The sequence below is a fragment of the Acinonyx jubatus genome, chromosome B1 (genome assembly GCF_027475565.1).
Source record: "Acinonyx jubatus isolate Ajub_Pintada_27869175 chromosome B1, VMU_Ajub_asm_v1.0, whole genome shotgun sequence".
Classification (NCBI taxonomy): domain Eukaryota; kingdom Metazoa; phylum Chordata; class Mammalia; order Carnivora; family Felidae; genus Acinonyx; species Acinonyx jubatus.
In genome coordinates, this window is record NC_069382.1 from 150,201,662 (window position 1) to 150,223,682 (window position 22,021).

The 22,021-nt window shown below is 38.2% G+C and overlaps 2 long non-coding RNA genes across 2 annotated transcripts in view; one reads left to right on the forward strand and one right to left on the reverse strand.

Annotated features, from left to right (window-relative positions):
• Positions 1 to 19,160, reverse strand: part of LOC113598842 (uncharacterized) — a 29,991-nt gene extending 10,831 nt beyond the window's left edge. The window contains exon 1 of the long non-coding RNA XR_003419587.2: positions 18,688 to 19,160. This is a non-coding gene — a long non-coding RNA (uncharacterized LOC113598842). The remainder of the gene's footprint in view (positions 1 to 18,687) is intronic.
• Positions 19,161 to 19,207: 47 nt separating this feature from the next.
• Positions 19,208 to 22,021, forward strand: part of LOC113598843 (uncharacterized) — a 74,056-nt gene continuing 71,242 nt past the window's right edge. Inside the window, exon 1 of the long non-coding RNA XR_003419588.2 lies at positions 19,208 to 19,362. This is a non-coding gene — a long non-coding RNA (uncharacterized LOC113598843). The remainder of the gene's footprint in view (positions 19,363 to 22,021) is intronic.

Below are 22,021 nucleotides of genomic sequence, written 5' to 3' on the forward strand. Positions count from 1 at the left end.
CAGTCTATAACTGCTGTTTTTTAAGACTCTTTCAAAAGTTTCTATCTGAAGTTATTTGATTTTTTAAATCTATATTAACACAATTTATGCAACAAAAATAACAGATACTGCTATTAATCTGTAAACAATACGGGTGCCTGGGTGGCTCAGTTGGTTGAGGGTCCGACTTCGCTCAGGTCATGATCTCAGGGTCTGTGAGTTCGAGCCCCACGTCGGCTCTGTGCTGACAGCTCAGAGCCTGGAGCCTGCTTCGGATTCTGTGTCTCCCTGTCTCCTGCCCCTCCCCCGCTCATGCTCTGTCTCTCTCTCTGTCAAAAATAAATAAACATTAAAAAAAATTTTTAAAAGTCTGTAAACATTAAGCCAGTTGTAGTTTGAGGTCTACAAGCAAACATGCTTACACAGGGAGAAAAACTACTCCATTAAATGTAACATAACTTTTTCGGAGGCAATAGTCATTCTATCCTTGCTCCATCCCACTTTGGCTTCATAGCAATCTATTATGTATGTGCCCACATAACAGCTATGTAGTGATTATCGCTATATATATATGTATATATATATGTATACATATATATATAGCCAGATTCTTAAAAGGAATCAAGCTCAGAGTCCGATATTTTCCCCCTTCCTTAAGCAGTACCTGAAATATTTTTCCCCAAAGAATAACCTAGAACAACAGGAACTCAGAAGATCTATAACCTTTTACTGAGTAAATCCCAGGAGTTAAGGCATTTTCCTTATTATATTAACATTTCTTAACGTGACCAACAAACAAACAAACAAAATATGTATATTATGTATGTCTTATATATTAGGTATTATATTTGAAAAATAATTGGCATATATTTATAATAGTTTATTTAGAAAAAAGAAAATGCATTTTCATCATTTCTTTTTCCTTTTTGTTTTTATATGTCTTCTTTCGAAAATCAAATACCTTAAATACAAAATATGTGTTCAATCCATTTACTCTCTCATTTTATAACAAACTCACAATATGTAAAATGTCTCTTTATAATTACCATAAAATCTAATTTAATGGGGAAATGACAGAACAATTCAAATTATGATAGGAGAAATGTAATTGTATTGTTAAGATTAAGTATATCTAGTAAAGTGGAACATAAGTTGTTTATTCTATACTAACCCAAGGGCTATAAATTAGGTGTGACACATAAAGGAAGGAATTTCAAATTTTGGTGCCAACTATTATTCAGACATAAAAGAAAATTAGTCAAAACAGAAAGCATGTAAATGTTATTGACAAATATGACTTTGATGTAAAAAGATAGTCAAGAAAGATAATTGTGAGTTTTATGTTGAATTTATTGAAAATTATGCTAATTGCTATATATAGATATAATGGTTGAATTGGAGGATATGAACTGGAAGTATAAATTATGGAATATTTCTCAGGCTAAATGAATGAATCCACACTTACATGTGAGGGTAACTGTTCGAATGCAATACTAAAATGAAAGGGATATATGCATAGATGAATGTTAAAGTAGTTTTAGGTACACTAAGATTTTATGTATTGATTATCAATACATCACATGGATGAGAAAGATATATGAAAAACTACATTTGGATATGAATATGTCCATGATCACTTGGAATTGTTTTTTATCCTGAAACCCTGATTTCTCGACTAACACACATACCATAGACTATCTCTTGAAAGCAGAGATTTAAGATGTGAAGAAACTCCACAAAAATTAAGGATCTGTGTAGGGGTAAGTAGATGGGACTTATGTGGAAAGAGAAATGTCTGTTCATGCAATGACAGGGGAGTGGGGAAGTGAGTTTTCTAGGATAGAGTTAGGTAGAGTATAGATGCAAAAGGTTGTTACCCTAGGTACACATTTATGTAAAACTCCTGGGGAATTTATAAGCAAGGCAATAGCTGTTAGTAAATATTATCGGTGTAGATTTGCTATATTCCATGAGAGAAAATGTTCTGAAGATTTTTAAAAGGTAGTGGACTTAGGAACAAAATAAAAACAGTTGTATTGATTACATTGCATATTCCTTTGTGCAGTCGGCTCAACAGCAGTATGAGTGCTATTAAAATACAGTTATAAGTAGGGATGATTTAGGTTTGGAGATTGGCAGAGTGGCTCTAACAGAGAGTTATATATAGACCAAAGTTTCTATATCCATAAAATGTATTTTTTTATGTTTATTTATTTATTTTGAGAGGTGAGGGTGGATAGAGAGAGAGGGAGAGAATCCCAAGCAGGCTCTTCACTGACAGTGTGGAGCCCAATGTGGGGCTTGATCCCAGGAGATTATGACCTGAGCTGAAATCAGGAGTCAGTCTCCTAACTGACTGAGCCACCCAGGTGCCACTATAAAATATAGTTTTTAAAGTATCAACTTGAAGCTCCATGGACTTGGGTACCTCAGCTCTGCAGTTTACTCTTGTATCTTTAGGTCTAGCAGGATACCTTGCACAGAATGAGACTCTCCATATTTGCTGAATGAATACATGCATTAATGAATAAATAGGGTCTGATGAGAGTTAACTAAAGCAATTCACCATAGATTCTAGGATTGTGAGTGTTATATAAGCTGAATTTTATAAGTGCAGTGAAGTCTCTATGAATATTTCACTTAGAATTAACAATAGAAGTACATGAGAACACTTCTATAAAATAAGCATGATAAATCTATTACTTGATATAAAAAAATCTGAAATAGAATATTATGATTTCCCTCAGTTTTAGCATCATACATATGCCTAAAGTAAGTATTTATGGCATGAATGACATATTAATATAGGAAAACCCTAATCCTCATTAAAAATATTAAATACACATAAGTGGACATTTTAAAACTATAAGCTATCCACATGTCACATAACATGTTAATTTTTTAAAAAAATAATTTCTTATTCATAAATATCACATTATATTTCATTCGAAATTATATGTTACAAGTATAGCAAGCCTATGTCCCCAAATGGCACAAACTGAGGTTGTAAGATATCAAAGACTATCAGGTATTTTGATTAATGTATCAGTTTAACCAGGTGGGAGAACACATAGAAATATATATAACCACATTAATTTTATTTTCTAAGCCTAGAGAAGGATTAGGATTATATTTAGAAATAAAAAATTCTGAAAATGAAGTGTGATTGTGTGATTTAGAATGTTGCTAAAACCCATGTAGTAAATAAGATTTTGGAAGCATTCTAAAATAATATGAAAGAGCTTTATAAATATTAATTTGTTATAGCAATACATTCACTCCATAGGCATAATTACAGGTTTGTCACCTTTACTCTTGTGCCTGATGTGGAAATACTGGAAATCTATAATTAATAACTTGGTTAACACAGTAGGATGGCAATGTGTTTCTCCCTATGAATGTGATACAATCAGGATGTCGATGTGGAAGCTATGCCAAAAGCTTTCTGAAAGCAATCAGCCTTATCTGACACCAAGACATAACCAATTGCCTGATGTTTAAACTGATGCTCTGTAGTAAATATGGAACTGAACAAAAATTCTTGGGGTTTCAGAAATTATTTTCCAGACAAATCAGCATATCATCAATTCAGAAGTGGAAATCCACTCCATGACACCAAATTAGAGAACTAATAGGAAGCATAGAAAAATAAAGTTCTAAAAAAAATCCAAGAAGTAATTTAGAGGACATAGTGGTTAACAGCTGTGGAAGCAGGTGCAAAGCATGCATAACTAACAAAGTTGAAAAAAAAAACCTATTAAAAGATTAAAATGCATACCTTTAACCAAAGTACAGAATTCAAATATAGAAGGGCACCACATATTAAAGCCATTAACCTTTTTCAAAATTGTAAAGCATGTGAACTTGATCTTCTAGGGATTTTCCACTTGCCCTTCATCATTCTAAATGCACATGCATTAAATACATTTAATGGTTGCTGATATTTTAGAGAGCCAGTGATTAGTGTTTCTTCCTCCCCTGCCCAAATTCAGAATCAGAGAGAAACAGACAACCACAAACCTCTGATACAGGGAACTCTGTGGGCTGGAAACCAGAGCAGGGTGATGTCCTTTCTACTGGTAAATCTGGAAAGATGTGCTCAAAAGAGATGGGTGGAGCATGTACAATTGCTTAATGCAAAACTCATTCACTTGGGAAATTGCTTCTTCTCCTAAGGTAAGGAATGAATAACAGGGGCACAGATAAAAGTGGAATTTTCCAAGTTTACTTCATCTGGTTCCTACTCGGCAAGAATAATCTTTAAAAAGGAAAGGATAAGAAGTTATACTACATTACAAATTACATCTTAAAACTTAAATGTTGTCACTTCTAGTTTTTGTATTTCTACTTTAAGCAATTTCTCTTTTTTTTTAAGTTTTTTTAAATTTTTTTTTTTTTGAGAGAGAGCAGGGAAGGGCAGAGAGAGATTGAGAGAGAGAGAGAGAGAGAGAGAGAGAGAATCCCAAACGCTCTGTGCTGTCAGAGCAGAGCCCTACATGGTACTCAAACTCACTGCAAGATCATGACCTGAGCTGAAACCAAGAGCTGAACACTTAACTGACTGAGCCACCCAAGTGTCCCTACTTTAAGCAATTTCTTATTCATAATAGACTTTGGATTGCATTACAAAAGATAAATCAGTCCAATGATTTTTCTTTCTCTCCTCCCTCTTTCCTTTCCTTAACTCCTCTTCCATTACTTCTTTCTCAGTGAAATTCACCAGCACAGTTCAATTATGCCTACGAAACTGCAATCTGTAGTTCACGTTTTAACTAAAGTATTATGGACACTTTTTAAAAGTTACATAATCACATGAAGGAAGATGCTATATGAATATCATGGTAGGTAGAATGTTAAACTGATACCCAGTGGCCCAAACCTTTATTGCCATATTTTACAAATCACTCCCTTTTGGAGGTGGGCAAGACCTTTGAATATGATGAGCTATTACTCCCATGAGCAGTTACCAATAGTTGCTTTGAGTAAATCGAAAGTGATATTATCCTGGGTGAGAAAGATTATCAGATGAGCCCTTAAAGAAAGTAAAGTATCAGATGATTTCACCTGACCTGGTCTTGAGGAAACGACCTACCACATTGTAAGAGATCTTATGGAGAGGATCATGTGGCAATGATCGGTTGCCAACCTCCGAGCCAAGAGTATCTCTGGCCAATAACTAGGAGAAAGAAAAAGAAAGAAAGAAAGAAAGAAAGAAAGAAAGAAAGAAAGAAAGAAAGAAAGAAAGGAAGGAAGGAAGGAAGGAAGGAAGGAAGGAAGGAAGGAAGGAAGGAAGGAAGGAAGGAAGGAAGGAAGGGGGAATAGAGGAAAGAAAAAAAGGAAGAAAGAAAAGAAAGAAAACAGAGAGAGAGAGACTTCCTATCACAACCACAAAGAACTGAACTCTGCCAACAAGTGAGCTTGAAAGGTGACCTTCAGCCTCAGATCAGTTTGCAGATCTGGCCAAGAACCTCGCTAAAGTTGGGTGAGACCCTGAGCAGTGGACCTAGTGATCTCCATCTATAACTCTGACCTATGGAACCTGTGAGACAATAAATATATGTTGTTTGAAACCAGTAAGTTTTTGGTAATTTGATACACAAGAAGATAAAAGGAACAAATATTTTCATGTTACAAAATATACTGCTATCAAATATTCTAGAAAAGTAAGTATAATAAAATTTGAGTCTATTATTTTAAGGTAATTACTGAGAGCCGTAATTTCAAGGTAGAACCAGACTATGAGATGGAGTTTTTCATGCCAAAAGTTTGTTGGGAATTGCTCTTGAAAACTACACTGATGAGAAAGTAAGAAAGCAAATCAGAGAGAGAGAAATTGAACTGTGATACAATTCGCAAGAAAGGCCTCAGCTAATACCATGGAAAGTTCTGGAGCTGGGAGGTCCTTCAAAGTTGCCTAAATTAAGATAAGGAGACTGGGACTTCATACCTACACATCCACCAGTCATTAGATTTGATATGATCCTGGGGAGGGTGATGTTTAAGACCTGAAGCTTTTAATTTTGATGAAATTCAACTTACCAACATATTCTTTTTGGATCACATTCTTTCCTTTGGATGAAGCTGGTTACTGAAAAGCGATTCATATGTGGACATTTACCAGTCTACACTCCCAGAAAGAATGCTTTGTATACAGGGAGAGTTCTCATCTGCAATGCAGGATGAGACCTGGGCTCTGTGGTCTCTGAAGTGGGAGAACTGAAGAGAGATGTTCACTCTACTGGAGCTGGAATTGTGAAGTCAAGGGGATTGAACGCTCTGAGTGAGCAGCTTCAATAGGGTATCGCTGAATATCCCCATAACTCTTACCCTGACAGCTGTTCAAAACAAGCAAGAAGTAAATGATGAAAACCCTTCTTAGAATATTTCTCCACTGACAAATCTTAGCATTGTGTTCCACGCAAAGGAACAATGATTAAAATCTCTATCTCCAGTATTTCTGTATCTTCTCAGGTTAAGTGCTCAAATCTTTTGTCAATTTTTAATTTGGATATTTGTTTTCTTATAATTGAGTTTTGAAAGTTCTTTATATATGAGTCCTTTATCTGATATATGTTTTACAAATATTTTCTTCCAGTTTATGACTTGACTTTTAATCTTTAACAATGTCTTTTGAAGACCTGAAGGTTTAATTTTGATGAAGTGCAACTTATCAACATATTCTTTTTGGATCACGTTCATTGCTATCAAAAGAAAGTAATCTTTGCTTAACCCATAGTTATAGAATTTTTCTTACCTATTTTATTCTAGAAATGTAATAGTTTTAGATTTTATAATTTTATCTTTGATCTATTTTGAACTTTTTCATATATTGTAAGGTATCCATTGAAGTCTATTATTTGAATATAGATATCCAATTGTTCCAACATCATTTTTTGAAAAGGATACTTTTTTCCTCCAATAATTGTATTTGTATCTTTATGAAATATCAGTTGTCCCTATATGTGTAGGTCTATTTCTAGATTCATGTTCCATTTCTTTATTTATGTCAATATCACACTCTTTTTAATACTGGAACTTTATAATAAATCATAAAATCTTGTATGGTTGTGCTCCAATATTATTTATCTTTTTCAAATTTGTTTTGGCTACTTAAGCCCTTTACATTTACACACGATTTTTATTAAGATACAATTAACATGTACTATTATATTAGTTTCAAGTGTACAACATAATTTGGTATTTGCATATGCTGTGAAATGATCACCACAAGAAGCCTAAATAATATCTGTCTTCATACATAGTTACACAAACGTTTTCTCTTTTAATAAGAACTTTTAAGACCCAAACTCTTAGCAGCTTTAAAGTATGAAATACTATTATTAACCATAGTCACCATGTTGTATATTGGATTCCAGACATTTATTATATAGCTGGAAGTTTATACCTTTTGACTTCCTTCACTCATTTCACCCACCTCCCAACCCATATCTCTGGCAACTGCCAATAAGTTCTCTGTATTTATGAGTTCTCTGTATTATGGTATTTGTTTTCCTCTGTCTCACTTATTTCACTTAGCATAATGTGCTCAAGTTCCACTCAAGTCATAAATGGCAAGATTTCCTTATTTAATATGGCTGAATAATATTCAATTATATATCATTTCTTTCTTATCTGTTGATGGACACTTAAATTGTTTCCATATCTTGCCTTGGCTATTGTAAATAATGCTGCAACAATCATGGGAGTGCAAACATTGTTTTGAGTATTTTTATATTCTCTGGATAAATACCTAAAGGTAGAATTGCTGCATCATACAGTCTTTTTATTTTTAATTTTTTGAGGAACCTCTTTACTATTTTCCATAGTGGCATTCCTACCAACAGTGCACAAATTTTCCATTTTCTCCACATCCTAGCCAAACTTATTTCTTGTGTTTTTGATAATAGTCATTCTAATGGAATGATAATAGCCATTCTTTTTTTAAAAATTTTTTAAATGTTTATTTATTTTTTTTGAGAGAGAGACAGAGTGTGAGTGGGGGAGGGACAGAGAATGAGAGGGAGACAGAGAATCCGAAGTAGGCTCCAGGCTCTGAGCTGTCAGCACAGAGCCCGACATGGGGCTTGAACCCACAAGCTGTGAGATCATGACCTGAGCCGAAGTCAGACACTTAACTGACTGAGCCACCCAGGTGCCCCTGCCATTCTTTTTGAAAATAGTCAGGTATGAGGTGATCCTGGGAGAACAGAGAGAGAGGGATTTATGCTGGAATGGTGGAATTGTTTAACAACAATAAAAGACATCTCACAAGAATGGTTAAGTCAGATGGCTTTTATTTTATCCTTCATTATGATGTTGGCTCACCAGAGAAGCGAAGACATAAGTAAAAGCACACACACACACACACACACACACACACACACACACACACACACACACGCCTTTGCCATTAACAGGCATAATTACAAAATCTTTTCCCTTCCCTTAAACATGAGGTATGGTGAATATCCTAAAATAACATTTTTCTATCTGATTCCTAGAACAGTAGTGTCTCATTTCTCAGGGTATGTTGGCAGGTTACCTTTGAGCATAAATAAGGCCATTGTTACCATATTTTTTATCTTTTTTAACTTTTTTTTTAATTACTTATTTTGGGAGACAGAGAGAGACAGAGCATGGGTGGGGGAGGGACAGACAGAGAGGGAAACACAGAATCTGAAGTAGGCTCCAGACTCTGAGCTGTCAGCACAGAGCCCGACGCGGGGCTCGAACTCATGAGCTGTGAGATCACGACCTGAGCCAAAGTTGGACGCTCAACTGACTGAGCCACCCAGGTGCCCCAAATACATAAACTTTAAAATAATACATACAATAAAAAGTTATCATTTATTTACTGTAGGATTTGTCATATTTTTAATATACTAATTTGAACTGACAATATCTAGAAAGGTAAAAATAATAACTTGTCAATTTTATGGGCAATGGAAGCATTTTGAAAGAGAACTATTAACATTATGATAGACACAGTATGATGCTGAACACAGTTTGAAAATCCTTTTGTTGGAGGCTAAACAGCTTTATAGACCTTACAAATAGTTGTGGCTCTGACATTGTCACATAATTTTAATCAATAATATTTCTTATATTGCTGATAATTGGAAGCAAGTTTTTTCTGGGTCAAGTTATTTTGATTAGAAGATTAAAGCACTAATGGCATGTAGGTGTGTGAAATCAACTGCTAAAGAAAATAGCAAAAAACTCAAATGTTTTTTTTGTTGTTGTTAAACATGATTCAAAATGAAATTGTATGCTGTTGTCTATAATAATATTAACTAAGCAATTAATTCTATATGTATAAACAGATATTACTTATCATGCCTTTCAATATTACTTCAGTTTTACTTTTTCTCCTCAAGTTGCTTTTTTTAAATGACTGTTAACAGTACATTCATATATAAATATATGAATATGTAAATATATATTTTATATCATATAGAAATGTATAATATAAATATACCATTTATATATAAGACGTACTTTTACCCATAGGGAGATTTTTCTACATACGAACAAAAATTTTTCAGGTCTTTCATAACAAAGCATACCCACACATGTAAAATTAATGATAATTAGATTTGACATGTATGATATTGCATACGATAAATACTAATAAACTCGTCCAGGTACTACTACATATTTTTTTTTAAAAGATTAAGGAAATAAGTTATAGACATCACATTGATAGTGTTAGTAACGTCCATATACTACAGAATAATTCAAAGCACATAGAATGTTTACTTCTTCAGGCATATAGTGTGATTCTCAGACTACCAGGGCAAATGGAATTTGATGTGTATATATTTAAGTAATATTTATTTAGCCAATCCCTGCTGCTTTGACCTAAAAAGAAACAAGCACTTTTTCATCTCATCTCCAAACATATCATCCTTCTTATACCTGCTGTACAGTATTCTCTATTTTTTATTTTTAGTTTCTTTTTATAAAATCTAGGCTTCAATTTTCACTCTGGAGTCTACATTTCTTTCAAGATCTCATTATTGCAATTATTGCTTTTCTCTTATATGTGATCAATTTCTATTTCTCTCTATTAAATCATTCCTATAGCATACTAATGAGATCTAAAATTCAATCTCAAAATATATCTTCATCTATCCAACTATGTATCTCTTTATACATACATTCCAAACTTCAATCCATACCCCTTTTCAGCTATAAACTCACAGAAAAATTTTTTAAAAAGCATATCTTATAGTAAGTCACTCTGCATCCTCACATCACTACCTCCCTAAATAACTTCCAGTACCTTCAGTCCCAATACAACACTGAAACCATTCTTGATCATCACCAAAGACTTCCATATTACAGTTCTGCCAAAGTAGGCCTACACATAATTTGTATCATACTTTCCTAGCTCATACCACGTTTTTAAAAAGTGAAGTTTTATTGGCAACATTTAAAGATTAAGACATCACAGGGTGCCTGGGTGGCTCAGTTGGTTAAGCGTCCGACTTGCACTCAGGTCATGATCTCACAGTTCGTGGGTTCGAGCCCCGCGTCGGGCTCTCTGCTGACAGCTCAGAGCCTGGAGCCTGCTTCGGATTCTATGTCTCCCTCTCTCTCTGCCCCTTCCCTGTTCATGCTCTGTCTCTGTCTCAAGAATAAATAAATATTAAAAAAAATTAAAGATTAAGACATCACAATTATTATCTCTAGAAGATATGTCAATGTCAGGGTATGCCTAGAAACAGTGTCCTAGAAGTGAAAAGCCCCTGTAACCTGAACAAAGGACATTCTAGCTCACTTGAGTCCTTTGACTCCCTGAGACCGTAAATATTGTCCTTTGCTATTTCTATTTCTTTTATTATTTTTTGGAGGGGGTAGGGGGCATAAAAATAACTACATTTATCATCTCATAGTTTCTCTATTTCAGTGTGCTCTTTTCCTGATTGATTGATTGATTGATTTATATTTTACTTATTTATCTTGAAAGAGAGAAGGAAGAGTGCAAGCAAGGGAGGGGTAGAGACATCAGGAGAGAGAGAATCCCAAGCAGGCTCCATGCTGGCAGCACAGAACCCAATACGGGGCTCGATTTCAGGAAATGTGAGATCATGACCTAAGCCAAAATCAATAATGAGATGTTTAACCACTTGACCCACCATGGAGCCCCCTTTATTTATTTAAAAACATTTAGGAAGTATTGACATACAAAAAAAGCTTTACATATTTAATGTAGACATTATGATGAATTTAAAGATATGAATACACTTATGAAACTGTCACCATATACAATGCCTTAAACTTAACCATAACCTCTAGAAGTTTCCTTCCCTCCTCTTTAAGAACATTTAATATATGATCATTTTAAATTTTTAAGGATACAGTATAGTATTGTTAATTATATGCACTATGCTGTACAGTAGATCCCTTGGACTTATTTATCTTTCATAAATAAAACTACATACCCTTTGATCAATGACTCTGATTCCCCTTCCCCAAACTTGGTCATCTCTACTCTCCTCTTTGCTTCAATGAGTTTGACTATTTTAGATTCCTGATAGAAGTGGGATCATGTAGTATCTGTCTATGTTTGGTTTATTACACTTAGCATAATGCCTTCCAAGTCCATCTACAATGTAGCAAATGACAGGATTTCCTTCTTTTGCAAGGATGACTAATATTCTAGCATATGTCTACACACATTATCTACATGTTTTCATTACCCATTCATCCATCAATTAACATTTCGGTTGTTTCCACATCTTGACTACTGTGAATAATTCTTCAATGAACATGAAAGTACAAATATCTCTATCAGATCCCAATTTCAATTCTTTTGTATAAGTATTCAGAACTGGGACTTCTGGATCACATGGTAGTTCTATTTTTAATTTTGAGGAACGTCCATATTATCTTTCATAATGACTACACCATTTTGCAGTCATATCAACAGTGTATGAAGGTTCCCTTTTCTCCACATTCTCCTCAAAGCTTATTATATATGACTCATCTTCTTAATAATAGCCATATTAACAGGTGTGAGGTGATATCTTCCAATGGTTTTGACTTGCATTTCCCTCATCGTTAGTGATGTGGAGCACCTTTCCATATACTTGTTGGAATTTTGTATGTCTTCTTTGGAGAAATGTCTATAAAAGTCCTTTGCTCATTTTTAATTTGAGTTTTTGGGTTTTTTTGATAGTGAGTTATAAAAGTTCCCTATATATTTTGGATATTAACCCCATATCAGATATATGATTTGCGAATAGTTTTCTCATTCCATAGTTTGCCTTACATTTGTTGATTTTTTCCTTTGCTGTGCAGCAGCCTTTCAGCTTGATCTAGTCTCATTTGTCTGTCTGTGTTTTTCTTACTTGTGCTTTTGGTGTCACATTCAAGAATTCACTGGCAAGGCCAATATCAAGAATTATTTTTCTAGTATGTTTTCTTTTAGTTCTATGGTTTCAATTCTTTGTCTGAAGTGATGCTGCCTCAAAAATAAGTTTGGAAGTGCTCCCTCTGTATATTTTTGGAAGCTTTTTAAAAAAGAATTGTTATTATTTTTAAATGTTTGGTAGAATTCACCTTGATTTTTATTTGTTGGGAGGTTTTCCATTAATGATTCTATCTCCTTGATTATAACTGCAATGTTCAAGCTTTCTTCTTGGTTCAGTCTTGGTGAATTGTGTTTCTAGGAACTTATCCAATTCATATAGGTTGTTCAATTTGTTGATATATAATAACCCTTTATGATGTTTTCAAAATTTCTGTGGCATGAGTTGTAATGTCTCCCTTTTCATTTCTGGTTTTACTTATTTGAGACTTCACTCTTTTTTTTTAGTAAGTTTAAGTATTTTTTAAAAATTTTATGTTTAAAAAATCACATCAATTTTGCTTTTCTATTTTTATTTTTAATTTATTTCTGCTCTAAATCTTAAAATTTCATTTCTTCTGCTAACTTTGAGCTTCATTTTTTTTTTCCTGTTTGTTGAGGTTGTTGATTTGAGAGCTTTCTCTCTTTTGTGAGGTCATTATCTATTGCTATAAACTTCCCCCTTACTACTTTTGCTGCATCCTATACGTTTTGGTATGCTGTGTTTTTGTTTTAATTTTTCTCAAGGTACTTCCTTTTATTTTTAATATTTTTTAACATTTATTTATTTTTGAGAGACATAGAGAGACAGAGTATGAGCAGGGGAGGGAGAGAGAGGGGGAGTCACAGAATCCAAGCAGGCTCCTTGACTCTCCTGACTGAGATGTCAGCACAGAGTCCAACGTGGGGCTTGAATCCACGAACTGAGAAATTATGCCCTGAGCCGAAGTCAGACACTTAACTGACTAAGCCACCCTGGTGCCCCTCTCAAGGTACTTTCTAATTTCTTCCTTGATTTTTTCTTGAACCAAAAAGTAGTTAAAAATATGTTGTTTAATTTTAATGTGTTTGTGAATACCTGTCTTCCTCACAATTATTTATATCTTGTTTCATTCCATTATGTGTAGTTCACTGAGCCTCTTTAAGAGAATTGTTTTGAATTCTTCTTTGGGCCTTCATAGATCCCCATCTCTTTAAGATCAGTGGCTAGAGATTTATTAGCTTCCTTTGGAGGTGTCATGTTTTCCTGTTTCTTCCTAATCCTTGCATTCTTGCCTTATTTCTGCACATTTGAAGATCTCTTCCAGTCTGACAGGCTGGCTTTGGCAAAGGAAAGATTTCACCAGTCAGATGTTGGATGAGGTTACTGAGAGGACATAAGTACCCATTGACCTATGACCTAGACCCCAGCAATCAGAGGCTCCTCGCCCCTTCCCCATCCTTGGAATGTGCATTTCCCTTGCCTTCCCATAATGACACAGCCTTGAGATGACAATGTGCTGTTGTGACCATCTGGATGGTATATGTGACAGATCCCACTGAAGGCCTTTATATAAACTTTTAAGATTCTGTTGAAGAGCAGTGGAGATCTACTCATCTTGTGACTGTCCAAGACACACCTCATAAGTAATTTCCCTTGCTTATTAAAATTGCCACCTATCAATCTGGAATGGCCTGCCTCTTTCCTCATTCTCTCTAGTCTTCATGTGCAAGGTCAGCCTCAGATTTCATCTGGGAAGCTGCTGAGGGAGCTCACTAACACTTGGCTAGCTAGTAGAAGACCAGATAAATAGGTCTTAGGAAAAACAAAACAAAACAAACATTTATGGGGGAAATCCTGAGTTGGCCATTGACCTTTATGTGTGGAGGGGTGATCCATTTGTTAGATACTTGTGTATCATGTTAGTATGGGAATGCTCCCAAGTCAGTGGCTGGTTTGATGCATATTGGACTGAAGCAAAGAGGGGAACAAATAGCTGACACAGTGTTCTGGCCCCTGCTGTGGTCAGTTTGGCCACTGATGTCCAATTAGAGGCTGAAGTTCAAATTAGAAATTTGAAAGAAGAGCTGAGTTAGAGTAGAACATGTGGCTCTCCACTACTCTGCTAGCTTTGGGTCTAATAGATAAGGTGGGAGAATAGAATTATAATATAAATTGGAGACCTTAGCATGCTGTTTTGCAAAGGTAGGAGGGTGCAAGTTGCCTTGGATTAAGTTCTAAGTGCTTTGACAAAGCCCAATTAGAACCCTAAGAGGTGGAATCCCTGGGGGATTTAGGAGAGCAAAGAGAAGGATGTTGTGATAATTGACAGTGAAATAGATGAAATTTCATGGGACCATGCCATCCAATTCCTAATACAAAGGAAAGTAGGGGCGCCTGGGTGGCTTGGTTGGAGGTCCAACTTCAGTTCAGGTCATAATCTCACAGTTTGTGGATTCGAGCCCTGCGCCAGGCTCTGTGCTGACAGCTCAGAGCCTAGAGCCTGCTTGGGACTCTGTGTCTCCCTCTCTCTCTCTCTCTCTGCCCCTCCCCTACTTATGCTCTATCTCTGTCTCAAAAATAAACTTATAAAAAAAAAAAAAAAAAGGAAAGCAAAACCACAACAACAACAATGCCACCCAGTGGGGTAGGCCCTAAATCAGGAAATGTTCATGATGAGCTTACTCCTGCTGAGCTTACTGATAATAGATGCCAAATTCCAGTAAAAGGCCAGGGAAAGTATCCAGACATGGTTAGAGGGTTAGTGCAGCTATGGGATGTGGAAGAGCAATGGTACTTCTTTGACCAGGCAGGAACATCACCACACTCTCTGTCCTCTGGCAGCACCCACACTGCATTTGGGGGGTTCAAGATACTCATTCCCTTATAGTTTGCATTATTCTAGCCTTCAGGGAGGTTGAGTCCAATGAAGGGGTTCTCCCTGGGCATGTAGGACCCTGGAAATCTATAGAGAATGTACAAAAATTCTTAGGGAGTTGGGAATGAGACAGACCATCTATGTCCTGATGTTTCAAGGCCCTGATTAGGTCACATTCACTGTAGAAATGAAAGTGAGACACTACAGTCCACACCCATCACATAGTATGGAATAGATGTCCTGAGCCAGTCATGGGCAAGCATACATAATGTTGGGAAATCCATGATTCATCTGGGGTAATTTCACAAATCCTAGGAATGGGTACAGGCTATTGGAAAGACCCAACACAGAGGGAACTTGAAAAGCGAAAAGGCTATTCCAATCATGTGTAAAGGGTCCAATAAAAGTCACATAGAAGCATATGTGGCTTGACCTCACTGTTGCCATGACCTCACCTACAAAGATAGACCAGTATCGCAACACTATGCTGGGTGGCCTGTGTAAAGCCTTAAAACCTTAACAACAGTTAAGACCTTTCTCACCTGCCCCTACCCTCTCTGATGCCCCTCCTGTTTCAGCAAAGACCTTAGGAATACAGTCCTACTCAGGGTAGGTGCCTCCCATGCCCTGACTATATAATTTAAGCCAAGACTGCCTGCAGGAGAGGGCCACTGGAGGTGACCAGACATCAGGTTGAGCTCAATATTCACTGGTTCCCCAGAAATAAACAAAAGATGATGACTCTAGATGATACTAGCCCTCAAAAGTTTTCTGGCCTCCTCAGTGCCACCAATGGTTATACAGGACAAATAGTTATGGTCAAGAAGGTCTTTTTGACATTGCTAACTGGGCATTCTTTTCCATGAGAATATGAGATTTTTATCTCTCCAATACCAAGAAACATACTTAACACTGATATCCTATAAAGTCATGCTCTACAAACTTTGATTGGTAAATTCCACAAGTTCTGGGGGAAACACTAACGAGAAGCTGCCAAACCTGCCCCCCCCCCCAAGTAAGAGTGGTAACTGTCACACAATATAAATTGCCCAGGGGCACAATGAAATAGGAGAAATATCCAAGAGCTGCACCAGCTGGGTATCGTACACTCTGCCCATATTGTTTCCAACAGCTCAGTTTGGCTGGTAAAAAAGTCACATGGCTCATGATAGATGATATCTATCAAGAACTGAACAGCGTGTTATCTCCCATCTATGAAGCTGTGCCTGACATTGCCACCATCTTAGATACCTTGACCACAGTCCTAGAAATGTACCATACTCTGCTAGATTTAGTCAATACTTTTTTTTAAATATATCCCTGGCTGCTAAGTCACAAGATAAATTTACCTTGATGTGGGAGGAGCATCATGGATCTTTCAAGTGCTTCCTCTGGGTTACCTGCATAAACCCACAGTATGTAATGGGATAGTAACCCATGACCTGCCCCTGTTCTCCTTCCACACATCGGTAAAATGGGCTCATTACATTGATGATATAATGATAACATGTGAAGACTTGCTTCTGCTGCAGGACACTCTACAGACTTTGCTGGGACATCTGCAAGGGAGATGACAGGCAGTGAACCCCCAGAAAATTCAAGGTTTAGGTACCGCCATAAAGTTTTTGGGAGTTGTTTGGTCAGGTAAGAAATGTGTGTTCCAGACGCCATAATTGATTAGGTGTAAGCCTACCCAGAAACTATAATTGATTAGGCGCAAGCCTAAGAGTATGAAAGAGGTGCAAGTATTTGTAGGGTTTGGGGGTTTTAGAGGACTTTTATTGCCTACCTAGCATTGTGCCTTTATCACTTATATTGCTGAATAAATAAAGGGCAAGTGTGGGGCTGGGGATCAGAGCAGCAAGTCACCTTTGAGCAGTCAAAAATACTGGTGAAGTAGATTAAAGCTCTGGCCGTCTCCAAAGCAGGGCTACCATTTCAGTTAGATGTGTCTGTGACTCTGGAAGTAATGGTGCTGGACACAGTGGCAGAGACAAAGTGAGCCATGACTTACCCTCACTTTGACTAAGTGGCATGCCTATTTCCAACAGAGGAGTATCCTGTCTTCCAAACCACTGGCTCTAGAAATGTAGATGCTACTAGGCCCTGCAGAGTGGGTAGATACTCCAAATGCCCCCACCCCTATTCTGTGGTGGCCATTGTGTCCTGCAGAGAGGGACTGGGGGAAATTCCCATCGATGCCTGGAATACAGATGAATCTTGTCAGGACAATCTGCCCACAAGGACTGTAGTCACTATTCACCTCAACACTGACACCATCTGAATGGAAACAATTATGAACCACAGAAGCTAGTGACCTGAACTAAGAAAAGTTTGGCTGGAGGTGCTTGGGTGTCTCAGTCAGTTAAGTGTCCAATTCTTAATCTCAGCTCAGGCCTTGATCTCAGGGTTGGCAGTTCAAGCCCTGCATTGGGCTCTGCACTGGGCTTAGCTTCCACTTGGGTGGTTGAACCATTGCACTCTGGGTTTACCCTGGGCACAAAGGGGAATCTGCCTCATGGTAACCATTGCCAACCTCCCTCTCCTCAATGGCAGATGAGCACATCCTGTGTTCCACTGGTACAGTCATTCAGGACACCACCTTTATCCCCTCCATTGGCATGGAGGATGTTATAGCGTACATAGAAGTCCTTACTACATTCGCCAAGCAAGGCTTGAATGACAGCTGATAAAGCCAGTCTCTCCTGAACACTGGAAATGTGTCTAAGGAGACAAGCTGTCCTCCAAAATAGGAGGGCCTTGGACATTATCACTACCTTGCAAGGAAGCAACTGTGTTGTCATTCAAAGAGAATGTTGTGTGTTCACACCCATGAGTCAGCTAATGTATTATCTTTATTAAATCACATTAGTCAATAATTGAATGCCCTGAATGATCCAACTCTCAGCCTAGGGGACTTAATAAATTAGTGGTTTAGATCTTGGAGCTCCTGGGGAAAAAATGTTACTTATTTTGGGCATCATTATTTTAACCTGTGTTTTCTCTTACATATGCCTGTACTGTCGGTGTAGCATCTGCTTCCAATACAGCCAGAAAGCTGCCAAACAAGCAACTTCTATGCCAGTGAAAGCCCTTGCTGACCTCTCAGGGCACAGAGTGGAAGGGGAATGAGGTGTGTGTAAGATTATAAGAGCTCCTCAAGAGGGGTGGATTGTTGGAGGACATTATCAAGAGGACATGACCAACATTTGACCCACAGGCTGGACCCAGGAAATTGGAAGCTCTACACCCCTTCCCTTGTCCTTGGAACATGCATTCCACTTGCTTTATCCATACTAGACGCTGTTTCAAAGAAATATCGTTAAGATAGTAATGTGTTGTTGAGACCATCTACACTGTATACCTGATTGAACCCAGTGAAGGCCTCTATATAAACTTAAAATTCTGGTAGGCTGGGGTAGAGATCTACTTATCTTGCAAATGCCTAACAAGCCTCCCAAGTAAGTTTCCTTGCTTATTAGAATTGCCACCTACCAATCTGGAGTGGTCTGCCTCTTTTTTCAGTCTCTTCTTGTCCTCCATGTATGGGGCCAATTTCAGATTTCACCTGGAAACTCCTGAGGGTGCAAGCCAACATCAGCCAGCCAACAATTCTGGGCACATCAGTTGGTGGTGTCCATAGTGAGCCAGTTCCCTCTCTTGGAATCCATTCTGGAGGGGGCTGGGGCTGCCTGGTGGGTTCAGAGTTTCAGGAGGGCCAGCTGACCCGTCTTTGCCCAGTGGGTGACCTGTTGCCAGGGTCTGCAATTGGATAAGGATCAGGGTTGGGGTCTCAGGGTCCACAATTGGGCAGGATACACTGCCACGGCCCTGCAGTTCGTCAGGGCTGTTTTGCTGAGCTCTGAGTTCTGGTGAGGACACCACCAGTAAATCGCTGAGGTCACCTGAAGCGGCTGGCTGGGCTCAATTGTCAGGCAAGACCGCTAACTGGGCTCTGTAAAGCTACGGTTCCCGCGGGGCTTTCTGGGTGGGCGTGGCCAGGAGCAGGGCTTTACGTCGACGTTGACGTGGGTGGCGCGCAGGGTTCAGGAAGCCACTTGCAGGGCTTCGCGGTGAAGGCGGACTCCAGACAAGCTCCAGCATTGGGCGAAAGCTGTTGGTGAGGCTCTTCAGGGGGATGAGACTGCCAGTGGTGCCGCTCACAGACTGGTAGGTGGGGTTCTGATTGTCAGGTCACTGGCAGGGTCTGCCGTGGAGAAGGGCTCCAGGTGTGGGTTCCGCTGCGGGAGGCCCTGAGGATGAGGCAGAGCAAGCTTGGTGACAGGATCCTCATCTGTGTGTGGCATTGGGAAAGCTGTGTGATAGAGCAAACCCTTGTGCTCTGTGTTTGGCTCGAAGGGCGAGGGGCCAGCATCACTGAGATTCCAGGGACTGGTCACAGAAAACCCCGACCATTTTCCTCATTCCTCACTGTCCGCAGATGGTCTAAACGTGCCGGACCCCACGTTGTTCACACTTGAATCAGAAGTGGACTTCTCTGTCAGTGTCGGAGAAGTCCATGGAGTTGGACTCCCTCTAGGTCTCTCCCTCACAGGAGGAAATGTGGGCGGGGACTTTCTCAGCGCTGTGCTAATACACTTCCGGGAGGGGTGTGGCGGTAAAAGCGGCACTGCTTTTCTTATCCTTTTAATGCAGTGTTTCTCAGGTCTTTTGTTTGTCTTGTTTGGCAGGTGAACTGTAACGTTTCGCCTGTGTTCCAGAAGTCTTCCAAAGCCCCATAGAGAGTTGCTTAATGGGAGTTTCTGTGGGAGGGACTAGAGCAGGGCACCTCTCCTTCCACCATTTTGCCAAGTTAATTTCAGTTTCCTTTTATCCTTGTGATTGCATCTTGTTTCAATGGTAAATTGACGGGGGACAAAGTTGTATGTTTGTTATAAGAAGGCTATGAAGGCTCACACACGTGTTGTGTGTTTCTATAATGTCATGTTTATTCAGTCATAAAGCAAGGTTAACAATGCCTGTTCAGGATCCCGAAATCAACGATATTTCACCATACGTTTAATTTGGCTTCTCCCACCTCCCGCAAAGCGAGGCACAAGACAAGTCACACAAATAAGATAGAAAGGGAGGCAGGTAGGAAGTTAAGGAGCTAAACTAGAAGTCAGTCTGCGGGTGCACAGTTGAAATAAGGCCTGGGTCTGGGGTCCGGGTGATCTCTCTCGGCATTTACTGCTTGCAATGTTCAAGCAGTGAAGGATCTCTGTTCTTTTCAGAGATGAGGCAGATTCTTCAGAGACTTCAGTCTTCAGAGACTACTTTTTGAAGTAGACAGACTTAGAAGGGTAAGTGTCTGAGGAGTCTGACAGTTTGCTGCACAAATCCTCTCTTTTAAAGGATTTAATCAGTCTTGGGCCTTTTCAGACCTCCTGTGTTTCTGCTGGTTAACAGTTCAGACTGTGTCATCATCTGGTGTTGATCTTGGGGATATCTGGTAGTTGCAATGCCCGTAATTCTTGCATCATTGCTTGACACAGTTCCCTGCTTGACATGAGTGACTCCATCTTGCTCTCTGTAATGTTTCTGGTTCCTAGTCATTTTATGTTACTCACAGGGACTTGGTAAGCCTGGCTTTTTCAGATACAACACTATTGGTATTTAAGGCTACGATATTGTTTGTTGCGGGGTTTGCCATGTGCACATTGTGATGTTTAGTACCCGCATGATACCAGAGGCATATATACAAAATATATAAAATACATATATATATATATATATATGTATATATATAGAATACCAAATACAAAAATATAGTTGTAGGGGAAATTCAAATGCAGTGTTTTTAAAAGAATTTTTATATGTAATTTAGTATGCTTTTGTCAGGAAAATCACACACTTGAAAAATTGAATAGTAATCTAGTGGTACCACTGTAAAGAAATATATGTAATTATATTTATATGGAGAGTCTCACCTAATTTTTTAAAGAAGTTTCAGTATTTGCTTTTTATAGGTAAAATGCACAAGGAATCATTACTGGAATTCTAAACTCCAATGTATTCTTCATAAATAGCCCAGTGTTCTTTTCACAACCTAAATCACATTATATGATAGCACCATCAGCCCACATTTCCCCACCCTACCCCAACCACTAGCTTTATGTTCTGGGAGTTTTCCATTCAGAGTAAACTCTATGGTTCCTGCTCTGACACATAATAGTCTGAGGCAGCCTATTATGCCAGTCAAATCCCATGATGCTCCACCACCTGTGCCCTAGTAGCCAATGTCAGCCAGGACTGCTTCTCATTCGACAAATATACCAAACCCTTTCCAGGATTAAGGCCATTGAACAGGCTATGCTCTTATGGAGCTGTGGCTCTAAATCATCCTGGATGGCTCACCTTAAATATCATCTCAATTAAGCCTTCTGTGATAACTTTGAATGTCCCCCTCACACCATTCTCTGTAACAGCTTTTGGTAACTTTCTTCCACCCGAACTTTACATTTGGTGTTTTTTGTACATTTGTCATTTATTTGGTTTTTAAACCATTGCCTCCTTTCCCACCCCATTTCAGAAGACAGATTATATCTATTCTATCATATACATGGAATATAGAATAGCTAGGCATGTATCGACTTTTATAAATGTTTGTCAGGTGCATTTTATTTATTTATTTTTATTTTTTATTAAAAAAAATTTTTAATGTTTATTTATTTTTGAAGGAGAGAGAGAGAGAGAGAGAGAGAGAGAGAGAGAGAGAGAGAGAGAGAGAGGCAGAGAGAGAAGGAGACACAGAATCTGAAGCAGGCTCCAGGCTCTGAGCTGTCAGCACAGCGCCCGACGCGGGGCTTGAACTCACAAACTGCGAGAT